Source organism: Leptonychotes weddellii, chromosome 14, assembly GCF_054177405.1.
Source record: "Leptonychotes weddellii isolate Sample4059 chromosome 14, ASM5417740v2, whole genome shotgun sequence".
Classification (NCBI taxonomy): domain Eukaryota; kingdom Metazoa; phylum Chordata; class Mammalia; order Carnivora; family Phocidae; genus Leptonychotes; species Leptonychotes weddellii.
In genome coordinates, this window is record NC_138382.1 from 56,811,433 (window position 1) to 56,816,425 (window position 4,993).

Consider the following 4,993-nt stretch of genomic DNA (forward strand, 5'->3'; position numbering starts at 1 on the left):
GCCTCAAGGAGGTTACAGCCCAAGGGGCTTTGATTTTAAGGTGGATAACTGTGCTTCCTTTTCTCAGCTTCCTCTGACCCTCAGTTTGATCATTTATAACATTGGAATGAAAACATCTCTTATCTTCCTCCCTGGGTACTTTGAGAATTGGGGGAGGGGGGGAGGAAAGAAGAGAAAGAGGAGGGGGTGTTGGGAAGAATTTTGAATAATTTTGAATTATTAAAGGGTTCTCTGTGGTCGTTGATAGTTGCATCCTACTTTTAAAACCGGACAAGGGAGTCTTTTTGTGAGGTAGCCAGTGTAGTACTCTTATGAGAAATGCCCCTTGTATTATTCCTTTTCTGTGGTTGCCTAGAAACAATGATAATCTGATTTTCCTGGCCCTCACTCTTTTGTCTTCTCCTCTGCCTTTTGGGGGCCTGATTCAAAACTGCCGTAGCTGAAGATGTGTCTGTGGTCTATGTGGCACTTTGGGTATGAGCATCCTCTATGTGCCGACTTTGAGCTAGGCATTTTCATATTCATCATCTCATTTAATCCTCTCACAAACCCTATGAAGTAATACTGCTCTCATTTGATGTTAAAGGAAACCGAGAAGTTAAGGAATTGTTCCAAGATCAAGATCATAAGCTAATACAGAGTGGGGTTGGATTTCAAATTGTCTGCTTTGGTTTTGATTTTCTTCAAGTAGACATGAAAGCATGTTCCGGTCCTGGGTTCTTCCTGTGAATCTCTGAGCCTCTCACCTGTTCTTATTCCTTGACCTATTTAATAATGTATGTCTGTTGCCCAATCTCAAACCAGGCTCTGGGATACTTGTGGGGTGTGACTAAAGGGTCAGGTGACTTGAGTTCAAGTCTTAACTCTAGCACTTACTAAGCTGAGCCCTCCTTTTCTCATTTTCAAAATGGTGGTAATCACATGGATCTCTTTTGAGGATTTATTAAGAGAATGTATGTTAGAATGCAGTCAGAGCACCTGCCCTATGTTAGTAGGTACCCAGAAATCTCCATTTGAATCTGAATTTTGATTCCAGTCTCTTTTGATATTGGTCCAGAACTAGTTGTGTCCTGTGAACTGAAGGTTGTTTTGTGACATGTTTGGCGTCATGGACTCCTAGCTTCCCCAGGGCTTCATATGTAGACACGTCTGCTAGAAGATGGTGTAGCTTCAAATAAAATGCTTCACTGAAAAATACCTTAGAGTTCATCTAGTTCAGTAGTTTTCCCAATTGTTTTTATTACTGGATTCCTATTTTTAAAACAAATCTGAAAAAGAATCAAATTATGCAAAACTGACAAAAGAAGTTTCTCTACATGGAGAGATGCAAGGAAGCCCAGAGCTGGTCAGCTCAGATGCTCATCACAAAGCTTCCCCCTCCAAAACTCTGAGGTTTTTCAGAGCAGTGTTTGAAAAGCACTGATACATCTAACAATCTTACTCTATAGATGAGGCCCAGGAAGAGTTACTTACTAGAAATAATCCAACCAAAATCAAGGCATCATCTGTAACAGCTTGGCTTGATCTTATATTCAACTGTAGAGCAAGGTGATAGAAAAATTGATGTGTTCTATTTCTCTTCATAAGGGATTTAAAAATCTTTTTTCCTTTCTCTATCTTTCTTGGAGATTATATAATAATGACTGTTTGCCTAGGCCACAGAAGAGAAAAAAGCGGAATATCTGAAAAAGATGTTTGTAATTCATCTTTAAGAAAAAACAGTTACTCAGTATGTATCAAGAACCTGAAAAATTTTCATGGCTTTTGACGCAGTAACTTCTCTTCTGGAAATTTATATAAAGACACTAATTTTAAATACAAAAAGTGATTTATGCACAAATGTTTATCACCATGTTATTTATATTAGAATAAAAACTGTAAACCACCTGTATAGTAAACATTAGGTAGAATGGTTGAGTAATAATAGCCCTTTAGCTCAGTAGAATATTATATAGCAATTAAAATTGATTTTATATATGAAATATGGATAAAATTAACAAATATGTTCAAGATCTATATACTGAGGGGAACCTGGGTGGCTCAGTCAGTTAGGTGGGAGACTCTTGGTTTGGGCTCAGGTCATGACTCATGGGTCATGGGATCAAGCCCTGCATCATCAGGCTCCGTGCTCAGTGGGAAGTCTGCTTAAAGATTCTCTCCCTGTGCCCCTACCCTGCTCGTGATTGCACGTGCGTGCGCTCTCTCTCTCTCAAATAAATCTTTAAAAAAAGAAAGATCTATATACTGAGACCTACAAAACATTGCTGAGATCAATTAAATAACAAAATCAAGGAGAGATCTAACATCTTGGTATCAGAAGATTCAATATTATTATTGTTATGTAAATTTCTCAAAGTTGGTCAGTAGAGTTGATGAAATCCCAATCAAAATCCTGGCAGACTTAAAAAAAAATAAATTAGTACTATGATTGATTTAAAATTTACATGGAAATGCAGAAAACAGAATAGCCAAAGCAATTTGAAAGAAGTTGGAGGGGTTACACTAGCTGATTTCAAGACTTCTTATAAAACTACAGCCATCAAGACAGTATGTTAACATAAGAATAGACATATAGTAGTGACACCACAATAGTAGCTGCAAAATTAAAGAACAGAAGAAACAGATTTTTATTCAGCAAAACTGGATTTTGAAAACATTTTTAAAAAACTATTACTGAGAAAAATGTTTCAGAGTCCTGTATAAACCAGATTCTTACGAATCATGATTACAAATGTGTCCTCTTGAGTCAGTCTGAGATCTTAATGGATTTTGGTCTTGTCTTTAGAAACCCAAATAGCTTAGGGACATCCAAAAGTTGAGAAACAAGATCCCTCTGTATTGCAAAGATAGGATCAAATAAGCAAGTTTGTTTCCCCAGGAAAGTCACATTTCACATTATATCTCATCTCAGGGTGATTTATTCAAATCCTCCCAATCCAAGGTCTCTTGCTTACTGCACATAGGAACAAACACTGTACAGTTTTACAGAAGAGCAAAATGAAAATGTTATTAAGGGAGATGTGTGTGTGTGTGTTTAATTTTAAGTAGTCCATTTAAAGTTTTAAAGTTTTTGGTATGTAAAAATCTCAGCAGCATAGCAAACTGTAATCTTTGGGCTATATAACTACCTAGGGTTAACATCAAGCATATTTTTTCAAAACGTCTTCTAATTCCAGGTTTGCAGTTCAACTGAAAAAAAAAAAAAGCCACCTAAGAACATTTATGACTTAAAAAGTTTTCTTTTCTTGAAATAAAAACTACTGCTGGAGACCTCTCCTCCCATATCTTATCAGCTCAACTACCTAGTGTGATTTGAATCACCCAAACCTTACTTTAAAAAAAAAAAAGAGAGAGAGAAAAGAAAAACCTTTGGTAAAGTAGGTTCCTTTGATCCTTTTCTGCTACTTATGAAAACTCACACTGTATGTTTAACACATTCCCAACAAGCCAGGATAATGAAGCACATGGGACACTGAGACTTAATTCCATGTATGTTTCTTTATTAAAAAACAAAAAAAATGCTCTGTGGGCTGAGGGAAGAATGGAGTAGACTAGGTAGGAGCGAACAGTAAGAAGCGGTTGTGATTGCCGAGCTGGGAGATATCATTAAAAAGCAAACTGGGGAGCTCCAGTTTTGGATCTGAGGAGATTATTGATTCAAATCCTTTAAGGCATTCTTCAAAGGACTTCTTAAAAAGTTGTATTGTCTGAGGAGTTTGGGGTGAGTGGGAGTGTGTGAGTGTGTGTGTGTGTGTTATACAAGGGGGAGATTAGTGGTTGGGAGGGCCGTGCCTACATGAGGTACTGGGTGATGAGTTGTATGCATGGATTGTGATGATCTTTAGAGTTGGTCTGAGTAAATACAGGTAATTGCATAACAGGTTTTCTGGGTACTGACGTGCATTTTTGGTTCCTTGAATATTCAGCTTCTGTAGCTATAACCAAGGCCCTCCATGAGTTGGACTTTCTTCTCCTCCTTCAGCTCCTCAGAGTGCTGGAGCTTAGTGCCATCAGATCACACTGTCTGGGTTCAAACACAGGCTGACTTACCAGCCATGTGACGCTGGGTACCTTAGTGAACCATGCCAAGTCCCAGTTTCCTCATAAGTAAAATAAGAATCATAATATCTACATCATAGTGTTGCTGGATTAAATTAGATTGTTACACGTGTTAAACGTTCAGTATGGGTCAGCTCTACAACTCACAGACATTTTAATTTGGTCGATATTCTTTGAAAGCTTTCTGTGTGCTAGGTATACACCGTTCTTCCAATCTGAACATCAGGTGCTGTATTAGTTTGGTGGGGCTGCTGTAACAAAATGACACACAGACTGAGTGGCTTAAGCAACAGATATATTTACTTATTTTCTCACAGTTCTGGAGGCCGGCAATCCAAGATCCAGGGCGCTGGCAGGGTTGATGATTTCTCCTGAGGGCTCTCTCTCTCTCTGACTTGCAGATGGCCCCATTGTCACTGTGTCCTCACATGTCCCTTTCTCTGTGCCAAGTATCCAGGGCATCTCTTCGTCTTCTAAGGACACAGGGATCATTTCTATAGTTTGTTACTAAGGACACCAGTCCTATTGAATTAGGTCCCTCCCCAATGGTCTCATTTTCAATTAGCAATAATCGTGCCTTGGATAAACCTCAATGACTACGATACTGCCACTGTGCAAAGCTCCCAATGGTCTCATTTTAATTCATTTCCTTCTTTAAAGATCTTATTTCAAAATATGCTTACATTCTGAGATATTGGGGGTTGGGCTTTCCACGTATGAATTTAGGGAGACACATTTCAGCCCATTATAGGTACTAAGTCAGAACTCTGCTTTTTCAAACGAAGAATTATGAGGACCTAGAATACTTTCTTCTACTTTTCCACTTGGTGATCTCTCCCTTATATTCAGCCCTGCTTAAATAGTTTTTCCTCTACAGAGTTCCTGTTGAATTCACATACACAGCTAGACATAATTTCTTAGATATAATCTGTTG

At 38.3% G+C, this 4,993-nt stretch overlaps 1 pseudogene; it reads right to left on the reverse strand.

Annotated features, from left to right (window-relative positions):
• Positions 1-4,604: 4,604 nt before the first annotated feature.
• LOC115940769 (U4 spliceosomal RNA) lies at positions 4,605-4,681 on the reverse strand (annotated as a pseudogene).
• Between the last annotated feature and the right edge of the window lie 312 nt (positions 4,682-4,993).